The sequence below is a fragment of the Solea senegalensis genome, linkage group LG19 (assembly GCF_019176455.1).
Source record: "Solea senegalensis isolate Sse05_10M linkage group LG19, IFAPA_SoseM_1, whole genome shotgun sequence".
Classification (NCBI taxonomy): Eukaryota; Metazoa; Chordata; class Actinopteri; order Pleuronectiformes; family Soleidae; genus Solea; species Solea senegalensis.
This window is the reverse complement of record NC_058038.1, coordinates 7,731,926-7,744,229: the sequence shown is the minus strand read 5'-3', so window position 1 is coordinate 7,744,229 and position 12,304 is coordinate 7,731,926. Positions and strand designations below refer to the sequence as shown.

The window sequence follows — 12,304 nt, the reverse complement described above, 5'->3', positions numbered from 1 at the left end:
GATAGCGGTGGTCCATGTAAGCAGCGCCAGAGGACGACCACAGACGAGGCCTTCAGTGCTATTCCACAAAGCAAAGGAAACAACCAAAGGTGCCTTTCTCTTGTTAGTAACTGAAAATGTAACTGATCTCAGTGTGTGAGAGACTTGTGAGAGACGCAGAACCTGATTCTTGTTGATGGTAAATGCTCAGAATGTGAGGACATTGAAGAACTGATGAGGTACAAACAAACAAACAAACGTAAACAAATGTCCGCTAGATTCAAACCATTGTCAAGTTAGTCCAAAAAGGTTCATACTGTGTTACAATGTTACACGTGACGTGTCTTGCCAGGAAGAACAGACATGGTCAATAAAAGAAAAAGAAAAGAAAAAGCAGAAAATCACATCATGGACGAGGAAAAGGCCGAAGTCATCCACTCTGACAGTAACAAAAACCACCGCTGGAGCAGGGAGGACATCGAGCTCTGGAAACGGTCCCCGAGAACCATCAACGGTGCTGAAGGATCTTACATCCTGTCCCACAGCTGGGATGCTGTCCTCAACAGTACAGCAGGGGGCGTAGTCATCCTCTGCTGGCTGGCAAACCTGTATAGAACAGGATGCAAGACACATCACATGTAACATCACATGACTCTTCTGAGGAAGACCACAGGAAGTGGTCTAAACATGTCGAGGTAATGAAAGAAAAGCTTATTTTTTTCTGTATGACTGAACCAAACTTCACACAAGACACTCTGTGTTTCTCAGTGTAAAAGTGTTTCCATCCCATGTGACCCGGCAACTTTCCCTCACTGCACACAGGAAGTGACTTGTTTATATGAAGGCAGACAGAGGCAACAGCAACACTGTGCAAGTGAGAGTATTTACATGACAGAGCATGTTTTCAGCTTGAGGATGCATTCAAATAGTGTTACATTATTGAAGTTCAGAAAGACAAATGGAGGCAAAATAACATCTAGAAGAAAAAAAATCTCAAAAATGCACACACTGCAGCTTTTATTCATCCCATTTAGTACAACTGGTGGTTGTGGAGACACAATCTAATGTCTGGATTCAGGAAGTTACCCTGGCTTAACCTTTCTGAGCAATGATTCATTATTCATTATAATTTCCCTGCTTCAGATAACAACAGGTGTCAAATTGAGCAGTTAAGGATCTGTGTGGCAGGATTCTCCCTAAAGGAAATAATACTCTGAATCAACAATGAGCCAGCAGAGAAGAGCTATAATTCAAGAATGAACCAGGGAAACAAAACATTCACATTGTGGACATCAAGCTAAAGGGAAAGGCCTCTCTGTAAGAATTATAGATGTGTTAGTTGACAACAGTGTACCATTATAATATCCTGCAGGGTTTCACAAATGCCAGTATACTCGGCTGAACAACAACCACGCGCATCCTCGGAGATTTGGTGAAAAGTTCAGGCTCTAATAGTTGAGTTCCCTAAATATTTAATTAAAGTAAAAATATTTAATGTCATTTGTCAGATGCATTGTTGAATCCTGCTTTTATTAGTTGACAGCTAAAACTACTTACACTCAGTGTGATGATAAATCTTTCCTTAGGCGCTGTTTTACTGTTAACTGTTCTTACATGTTGTGAGTGACAATAACTTAAAGGTCCAGCACATATTTTGATTGTGTTTTTAATCGGCCTCTTCCTTCATCTGAAAATGGGCTCTGACTGAGGGAGTGGGTGGGAGACAAGAAGCATTTATCCCATCAAACTAAAGCTAAATGGCTGCGTTTTCTGAACAGTAGAATTCACTTCTGAAAACATTGCTTGGATTGCTTTCTTGTCATGGACTCACAATGCTTATGTGTGTAACACAGAGTGGTTACTCTGCCACATATGAAAGCGATAGTGTACATGTTGGAGATTATTTTCAAGGAAAGTAGTTCTCTGGGCTAACAGTAGTTGCCCAGCTGAGCTTTTAGTTCTCCCCTCTCAAGTTTATCTGTTTAAATCTCCTCTCCTCTCCTCTCCTCTCCTCTTCTCCTCCCTTGGTTTGTTTCCCTGTCCACCTCTGTTGTGTGCCTCAGACTCTCTCTGTCCATGCTCTGCTGTGACAGCTAACAGAGGTGACTGTTTACTCTCATGTGTCAGCCAATTCAAAACAGTGTATTGTGTTCATTCTTTCATTTGCCATCCATTTTTTCCATAGCAATGAAGAAGACAGTGAGATTTAATTTGAATTCGCTGCTACTGTATATCAGGAGAGTATATGTGTATAATAATATGGTATTCCCATACCAATGTTTCAAATAAGATCTGTCTGTGTTGCGTGCCACATTAGGTTTTTGTGCTCATTCTGTGGGGATGATTAATTCATCAGTCTGCTGTCTTTAAATATGAAGGTGGCTGCCTCTATATCGTGACAACAAAACTCACAGTCGAAGGACTTTAAGTCTGACTAAAATGAATGATGTCAAGCTTCCTGGTTTCCCCCGAAACATGACCAACGACTTATTTTTCTGTGCAGTGAAACATCAGGACCTAGAGTAGTGTTAAGGAGAAATATCTGCAGTGACAGTAACAAATCACCACCAGTGATTGGTGATCCTGAGAACATCAGCTATACTGTACATATTACAGGAAGCACAAATCCAAAGCACACACTGGTCACCATGTGTATTTATCATGGCAACAGCAACATACTGAATGAGAGTGTTGAGAGGGAGCAGAGCGATGACTTGCCCACTGATATGGGCTTCTTATGTTTTTAACTGAATTACTGCCTAATTAGGCCACAGACCATATGCTTATCTTTGGTGATAGATCTGATAAGATTATTGTAAATGAATGTAATTCCTAATTTGACGTCTGGATATCAACGCATTTTACCGTAATTGAATTGCAGTTTTTCTCATTTTGTCGGAGAGGGACCCAGAGGGGTGCCTTGAGGGATGCCTTTTTAAAGCTTATTAGATTGTACTCATTAACAAAGCAGCCAAGTGCCTGTGATTATCTGTTTCTATTTGTGTTCTTTCTTGATGGTGTGTGTCTGTGATTATTTGTTTGCGTTACATTGTGAGCACCTGGGGGTCACATGAAACAACATTTTATTAATACTGAGTCAAATTGATTTGATTTGAAAATAGTAGACAGGACTACAAACAAACATATATGACAGGTATGTTACTGCATTTGAATGTTTGTTGGTTAGTGCGTCTGAGTAATTCCCTGTGAGACCTTTGACCTTCTCCAGGTCGATAAAAAACACCGTGGCCACACCCATTTTTGAATCAGACCAAGATGGCACAACAAGTCTAATGATGCTTGCGAGCGGTGCACTGCGGGAATCAGTACGGTAAATACGTTTTTAAAGATATTTTCGGAGCATTTGCCTTGAAGAGTAAGTGTGAAGGGCAGGCAGACATGCTTCAAAGGCCACATACAGTATCAAACCTCAGAAGGCTGCAGCTGCAGCTCTATCTGGTTAGTAATTCAAGGCCCTGAAAAACAACAACAACAACAACAACAACAACAACAATGTTTCACACAGAGGGGCTAACAGCATGGACCATTTATCAGCCAGCTTGATTGTTTTGTGATGGCTCCCCTCTGCATTTGTACCTTTTACTCAGTTGTGCCTCTGGTTGTTTGATGAGGAGCTTCTTTCACTGGGTATTGCAGCACCCGCGATGGCCTGTACGGGCATTAGGCAACACTTTGCTGGGAAGAAAAGGGGAAAGTGAAAGGTGCAAGATGGTGGGTGGTGATACGGCATCTCGTTGAAGTGAATATAGGCTGTTAAAAAGAACAACTTCTATGTAATGTCCAAACCTACCGCTGACTGACTGGGGAGGGTCCTCATTATCCTGCTGGTGATGTTACCATAAAACAGAGAAACATTTTTATGTCCCTCCTCTGCTTATATGCGGCCTGCAGGAATATCATAATGTAATCATGACTCCAATAAGACTGTGTCTCACTTTAACTAGATAATGGCCTCTGTACACCTGCAGGTTTCCAAGCTACAAACACACAAACACACGTGTATGCATGGGCTATTATCGGTACAAACAGGGTAAGATCCATGTCCTCTGTTGGCTCAGACCCAAACACCCTTGGCTCTGTATTCCATCTTACTGTCTGACATCCAAGCAGCATGTCCTCCTTTACTCTTTCTCCTCCTCCCCCCTCCTCCTTTTTTACCTTACATCCCTGGGATGCCACTGTAAAAAGAAGTAAATGTGACTCCCTGAAACAACCCACCCGCTCCCAACAGCAGCATCAACTCTCCAGGGGCAACTACAAGAGTATAATTATCAAATCAATGCTCTAATAAGACCGAACACCAACTTGGGCCGTTCTAACACACCCACCCATCTACCCATCCCTGGCCAAGGTGGCCATTACCGTCCACACCATCACCATCACCACACACACACACAGAGGTTTGTGCTGCTATTCATGTAAGGACTCTCCGTTGACTTGAACGCATTTGGACGACCTAACCGAAGCATTAAACCTAAACATAACCTAACCCTAATTCATATCATTATCCTAACTTTAACTAGAGCATTAGAAATAAAGTTCTGCCTCAGTGGAACTGGGTCCCTATGAGGACCACTACACACACACACACACACACACACACATCAGTATGTCTTTAGCACTGGCCAGGCTGTAGAGGCAGTGAGAGGAGACTCAGACTATTAGTATTCAGAGCACAGGGAGGAAAAATAGAGGAGGGAGCGAAAGAGAGAGAGAGCGAGAGAGAGAGAGAGAGGGGATAGTGAAAGAGAGGGAAGGGAAAAAAACACAAGGAGGGGGAAAATATAAGAGAAGAACACAGGAAACAGGAGGGAGAAGAGGGGAGGGGAGAGATATCATATTGTTCATTTCTCCCTCTCAGTCTGCATTCCCGGTTGAGAGAGAGAGGGAGAGAGAGCGAGAGCGGAATGCTCCTTTACAGGCGTCGCATCTGACTAAAGCAGCGTAAATAGGAAACTGGACTGAGAGGGAGGCAGCAGTTTCTGCAACGCCAAGGTAAGATGTTCCTTTTGTTACTCTCCTCCTGTAGCGTTCACGTCGGCGGCATCTGCGTTATTCGCATCGCGCCTCCTTTGATCCCGCATCCATCCCACACTGAGCTCTGCTGTATTTGCCCTAAATCCGGCGGCATGTGTCTGTTTTCCATGAATATTTAATGTATATAATTTGTGCATCACCCCCCGAGCTCCGGCATCTTTGCATTCCACAATGTTTCGGGCACATTCAGCTATGAGGATGCATGTGGTGAGGAGGCAGTTTCTGTGTGAGGCTGTGTCGGATGTCATGTAGTACAGACAGCAGGCTCGTGTCTGTGTTCAAAGTGTACCAATGGCAGCCATGCTCACTGATAATCATGATTTAACTTTTTATTTTTTTTCCCCCTGCCACGCAAACGCGTTTAGATTAGAAGCCGAATAGATAGTGGGGGGTGCGCGCACGAGCACGCAGGAGTCAGGTTGACGTGCGTAAGACGTGCGTAATTCCCCCCTTCCACCCACACGGTCAGCCCCATCCACCCCACCCTATCCCACGCCACTCCGGCGTAGCTTCCCACAACAGAGAGCCTTATTTATGCAGGTGGTCCAAAAAAAACACACACGAACCCACCGACTCTTAGCAGTAGGTGAAAAATGAAGCGAGGGCGGCTGGTTCTCTCTCTCCCTCTCTCTCGCTCCCTCTCTCTCTGTATGTGTGTTGCCTTACACTCCCTATCTGTAAATAGGTCCCACTCTGCAGGCAGAGGATCTGCAGAGTGGGACCAGCATCTCATGGTTCCTGGCTGGCCACTTGCTTTCTATTTCCTGTCTCATGTTATAGATAATTTAGATTCTCGCAGGCCCGGTGAGATGGGAAGCTGTGAGAGGCTGAGCAGCAGCCTTTGATATGTGTGAATGTGAGACAGATATAGGTTGAGATGAAAGGAGACAGTTTTTTGCCTGACTGTGAGCGGGTGTTGAATTGCATGTTTACAGAGATATACGGCCTTAAACAGATATCATCGCCCGCTCTCCCCCCACCTCATGTTATTTATTCGCTTAAAGGATGTCCAGGAACTATTATAAGACTAGCTAAATTGGAACAACCTCAAGGCAGACGCCCAGCAAAGCTATTACCTCTAGTCAATAGACATTAATATCCCAACATTCAATCTTGGCTCCATACAGCGCTGTCTCTGTCCTGGAGAAAGTGTACTGGCCCACTGTAGTGACCAGAAAGATGGGTTGAAGTAGCGCTATTTGTTTACCACTGTGCATCAATCCGTCACAGATGAACAAGCAGAGAGCGATGATAGCATTGTGTCAGGCCAACAATCGCCGTGGCCTCGGAAGGAAGTGATGCAAAACAACAAAAAAAGCAGGGTATGTCATCTCTGGTGGAGCGAGGTCATGACCTCCACGAATGAGGGATTGTTCTCACAAATGGCGGATGATCTGAGTGTACAAGTGCATCGATTCAAAGTGGTACGCGCGACATGATGCGGCTCAGCAGGGTACAGCAGAGCAGACAGCATCAAAGTCCCGGAACAGAGAGGAGCGGGTCGCGGGGCCACGTCGGCAGCCTGTGGAGCATAGCATTCGGGAAATGGTGTGCTTTTAAAAGGCACAACTATGAGGAAAAAAACTGAAAGAGCAGACACGAGAAGTGTGAAATTCACTTTAACACTTAAAGTAAATTTACAGACCATAACCACCCCCCAAAAAACAAAAACAAAAACAATAACAAACATGCAAAACAAGGATGAGAGGTTTAATTAAAGATGACTTCTAGGTACTAATGAAAACAAAAGAAACAGCATGGCAGCAGATAAGAGGACTTTAAAGCAGGTTGAGTGAGAAAAACATCCTATTAGGAATGTCTAATGGATTGTCTACCGAAACATTATGTTCAATCCAAGTGGCGACGGGTGGTGATGTCACCCATAATAATCTTTACTTAGGTTTTGAAGCCTCCAGGATCATTTTGCAACCAGAATTTCAAAGATGGGACCTGCAACTCTGCTCCTATTTGACAATACCAGCTGTCAATCACACTGGTGTTCCATTCATATGTGCTGTACTGTATCACATATCATGTTCTTCTGAAGAAGACCCGAAACTTGCACTTGATACCAAGTGATATCCTCAGGAATACAATTGTTGAATCTTTGCACAACTGCAGTCACCATTTAATGTATTCTCATTGTGTCATGTCTCAACCAGATGTCAAGCGTTGTATGAGAATAGACTGCCGGCGTTGAAGAAACACTTTTCTGTCGCCCAATCAGCTGACTGTCGTGGGTCTCCATCCGTACTGTACCGTAACATTACTCTGGTGCCCCAAGGGAAGGGTACGGAAAAATGGAACGGTTGGGGCCGGTTACTTTGGTACTATTCCTAATGGAAACACAAAAAAATAGATACTATACCACACTGAACTGAACCGTTCCACTCACACCATATGTCCCTTTTACAGTCTTAGTCTATAGTTCAGTCACAAAAAAATGAATGTTAAATATTCATAGACTACACGTTGAATTGACGATGCAGTGTTCCAGCAGATCACAATGTTGTGCTAAGCATTTGAGTGTCTCTTTCTACGTCTCATCAAGCAGACAGAAGCATTTCAAATGGCTTATCACCGTAATTGCCAAACCCAGCTGAGGTGTGTGAATCATCCCTCAGCTACAGATTCCACATGCAGATTTCAGGCACACGCTCTAAAATGAGACTTGTCAGTGAAAAACCTGCCCTCAGGTTTTTTTTTATTATATTCACCGTCACTCTGCTCGAGGATTTTTGTTCACTGACTTGCGGAAGTGAAGCAGGAATTCTGGTTTAAAGGTGTTCCCAAGCCAAATAAGTAAATAACGTTAAGAAATCTGATACATCCATCTACCAGTTTATCCTCCACATGAGTGTCGTGGGGGACGCTGGTGCCAATCCCAGCTGACATAGGGCAAAATGTGGGGTACATCAATTAAGAGTGTCCAATTTACCTAATTCTCAAATCTGCATGTTTTTTGACTGTGGGAGAAAACCCACGCACTCGCGGGGAGAACATGCAAACTCCATGCAGAAAGACCCTTGTTCCGACCAAACCCGGGTCTTCCTGCTGTAAAGGCAAGAATGTGAGAAATCTGATACAACTAATCAAAAATGATGCCGCTAACTGACCCTCTCTTTTCTCTATGTCTCACTTGTAAAAGAGAATTTAAACTCGGTTTGATTCCCAGTAAAATACAGGTTGTATATAAATGAACAAAGAAAAGAAAAGAGGTTGTGCATTCCATATTAGATAAATATTCATTGGTGTGTACCGCAAACAAAAAAAACGGGAGCTCTGTGTGGAGTTGGTCTTTTTCTCTTTCATTCTGGATGCGTAACCGCAGAAGTGTAACTTCAATTTGAATTGGATTTTTGGGGATTTTGTTTTTCGGTGTTCTCCGTGCACTCAAATCTCTCTGTTCTGTGCAAATACAAGAACGATCCCTTCATTATAAGGGAGAACACACGTGAACGCCTCATCTGCTTTATCGCCGATAAACTAGATTGAGGATGTAACGGCTGGACAGAGCCATTAAAAATAAGACATCTCGCTGATGCACTTATCTTAAGTAATTAGCAAGAGGGGCGAGCCAGAGGCGAGCTGTCTTGCTCAAGGACACCTGTGCAGGCTTGAACTTGCATTATCTCCCTGGCTGGTATATCTGTGAGTTTGAGTGTATGTCCCTTGGGTGTCTGGTCCTTGTTTTCTGTGTTTCTGGAGCCTTTTTTTCACCCAGATTTAGCTCATGATCTGAAAACCAGTTTCTGTAATTGAGCACAGACTTTTGTCAGGACCTGCATATGCTGAAGCTCCATGTTTTTTTCTCCCCTCCGAAGTGTGATTAGACTCTGACCTTGCATGCAGTCCTGTCTCATCTGGCCAATCGGACTGTGACCTTACTGGTCGACTGGTCTTGTTGTGGCGTATTTGTTCCCCGGGAGTATTGATCCCAGGCACAACAGCAGTCAATGGAGCATCTGTGGGAGGTTTAGTGTTGCTCGAGTTGTATTGTGTGTTTCTGGGTATGACGTCTGAGTGGAAAGATTTGTTGACATGTGCCAGAAGACATATTTATCCGCCAATAAACACGTTGACCCTGTAAATATTTTTACTGGTAGTGAATTGCCTCCTCAAACCCTTGATTACCATTGTTGCTGTGTCACCCTGGCCACCAGCGTCCACTTTTTCTTTTTTTTGCCAATCTGTGCTTTAATTTCTTTCTCTTCCTCTTTATCTGTCTCACCTTCAGCTTATAGTCAGTGACCCCCCCCATCTCCCTCTTGCCTCTCATTTGCTCATTCTCTCTCACTCCTCCATTTCTTTATTTCCCCTTCCTCCCTTCCGATGCTCTTGCTGGCATTTGAGGTGGCCAGTTTTGTGCCAGACAGCCATTCTTCAGATTGAGATATCCTGGGTTTTAGGGTTGGAAACACTCAGACTGATTTACTATCTTAATTGGAGAGAGTGGAGGGGGGAGGGGGTACAAGAGTGGATGGTGTTTTGATTCGCTATTTTAGGACCAAATTCTGCAAAAGGATGTGCAGTGATGGACAGATAAGAAGACCGGATTGTCTGAGTTCTCCTTGGACTGACACAAAATCCTGGTGTGACTATCAGTTTCTCAAAAGAAACAGAGCAAGAACAAGAGCAGAAGAGTGTGTTTCTGACAGGAAAGGGAGAAAACTTAAAAGGGAGTGGGAATATTTTTTTTGTTTCGGATCTTGTTTAGTGTGAAATATGTCTTTGCCTAATGTGGTGATTGATGGATGGCTGGAAGATAGATGGACACATAAGGAGGGCATTTCAAGGGAGGTACCACTCAATGCACAAAGACTGACACTGACATTTCACAGAACAACATACATCAAATGATCAATAGTCCTTCCCCTGTCCAACAAGGCACCATGCTTGAGAAATAAGTCCTTCGCTCCACAAGGGCGGAAACATCCCGGTGGAAAAGTCAACTGACCTCTCACCGCGGCCATTGTTTTGGAAGTGATTTATTTTCGAATCAGACAAGGAGCCTGCACAAGACTTTGACATGGCATATTCAATACCTGTTTTTTTGCATCCATTTGATATTATTAGACACACTTTTGCATATATTCTCCTCAGTCTGAGTCCCTGGTGCCTCACAGACTGTGAGAAAGTAGAGTTTTGGGCATTGACCTGCTTTTATTCTGACAGAATGAGTTCAAAAATAAAGACAATATGTAAAGAGGTCTAGTTTCTCTTGGATCACACACACACACACAGTTATAGCAGCTAGACTTATTACAGGTGGTTATTCATTAATCTGATGTTTAGTCTTTGTCTGGTGCGTTTGTCCCTGTGTATCTTAATTGCTATAAATGTAAAATATGTACAACAGTGACCAACAGTGTGGTTACCAAAGTTTCCAAAACAAGTAAACACAGAGCTGCACATATTCCCACTGTTACACCTGGTTCATGCACATAGAAAACTGTCCCTCTGTCTCGTTTTATTCATTTATTTATTCATTCATTTTATAAATATTGATGAATTGTCATGTGTCAGCAACAGGCAGAGATTAAAAAGGAAAGTAGACGCAATGATCAGTTTTATTGGGTGGGTGACCAAACAGACCAAAAACACTGTAAATGGTCCATAAATGAAAATGGCCTCACCATTGTTATCATTGAATCATTAGTTTCTTACATGTAGCCCCTTTTTATTATTATTTTTTTGTTTTTTTGCAGGTGATGGTGGAGCGCTTTAAAATAAGAGTCTCTCAATTCTGAAAGTGACCTCCGATCCACACTGATGTGTTGGACAGACCACAGAAACCTGTGTGTTCCTCTATTTCCTGTCGGAGCTACATGACTAAGAACTCAACTCAGCTCCCGAACCTCCGCTTCTCTGCAGGTTACTGTTTCGCGGTCTTGGAAACTTTAGGAAAATAACAAGCTAAAGGTTATGCATGCACAAATCCCCTTTAATCTGCCAAGTATATTTGCAAAGGAAACTTCAGATGTCGAGGGCTTCTGCTGTGGTTTGCAGATTCACAAACCTGGGCTCGATGACTTTTTTTCTTACTTTGGTACAATAGATCAACAATATAGTAAATATAAAGTAGAGCAACATATGGACTTCAATCCATAATGTTTTGAGTTGTTTTGTTAAACCAGAAGACCTGTTGATGTTGTTGTTATTCTAATCCTACCATTTTTGGATTGTGTTTCCCATGAGCACATTTCACATTGAGAAAAGAGCTCCTCTCTCTCTCTTTCTCTCACTCTGTTTGTGGTCTCCCTAATATGTGTGTTTTGGAGGCTCAACAAAGGAACTTCTAATTATGAAAATGAGTCTGTAATTACAGTATCGTGTTTTGCTTGGAAGTAATACATTAACTTTCAAGATGATTGACCCACTGGTCAGTTTTAGACATCAAAATCACCACTGTATGCCCAGGAGATCAGTGACAGTACGGTCCTGTGCAATTAGGTATGAATCATCACTGAATCATCTGGCACTATTCAAACATACAGTAGATCGAGAAGTATGAGAGAGTGAAAACTGGGGCTTTTACTTAGAACCTGTGAATATAAATGAGGAACTAAAGCCTTGTTTTCACCAAGTGGCACAGTGCAGTTCAGTTTGGAAAGGTAAACCCTGATCTGGCTTTGAGTTTCCACTGCAGGGTGTTTTGGCTGAATGGCGATAGCTGAATCAGCAAGTAGCGTGACGTCATACCGGCGCGACACGGTGTAAGTCTGCCAAAAAAAAGTCCATGAAGAAAAAGAATGCGACACAGTAAACAAAAGGTAACAGTGGAGGACATCCAGCATTTCGTGTTCTTTCTTCTTGGCCTGTGGCTGTTTATCACACAAAGAAGACAAGCTTTGTTTCACAGAAAGCTGCAGGCTTCACACAAAATCCCTGCTGTTTTGTCCTTTTTTTTTACAGTTGCCTGGACGTGACAATTGTCTGTTGACAATAGTGCCGCAACTAAGGATTCTTTTCATCATCGATTGATCTGTCTCAATTAGTTTATTTAGTATTTGTTTGGTCCATAAAATAATCCCCAATCCTAACGATGATGTTCTCAGATGTCCACAAGCCAGTTTTAATGATTTCTTAATGAAACCAGAAAATATTCACAGTTAAGAAGCTGAAAAATCACAAAGCTTGTACTAAAAAAAAACACTAAAATGGAATAATCAATGATCAAAATAGTTGGCGATTAATTTTAGACTAATATTTGATTCATTGAATAATCGTTGCAGCCCTAGTTGACAAATCTAGGGCTTCACAAGTT

At 42.7% G+C, this 12,304-nt stretch overlaps 1 protein-coding gene across 2 annotated transcripts in view; it reads left to right on the top strand.

The window, feature by feature from the left end:
- Nucleotides 1-4,654: 4,654 nt before the first annotated feature.
- syt3 (synaptotagmin III) overlaps nucleotides 4,655-12,304 on the top strand; it is a 30,528-nt gene continuing 22,878 nt past the window's right edge. Inside the window, exons 1-2 of one of the 2 annotated variants that reach the window (XM_044050981.1) lie at nucleotides 4,655-4,995; nucleotides 10,746-10,911. The gene's annotated coding sequence lies outside the window, so the exon portion shown is untranslated. The remainder of the gene's footprint in view (nucleotides 4,996-10,745; nucleotides 10,912-12,304) is intronic. The other variant, XM_044050980.1, reaches the window with a different exon arrangement.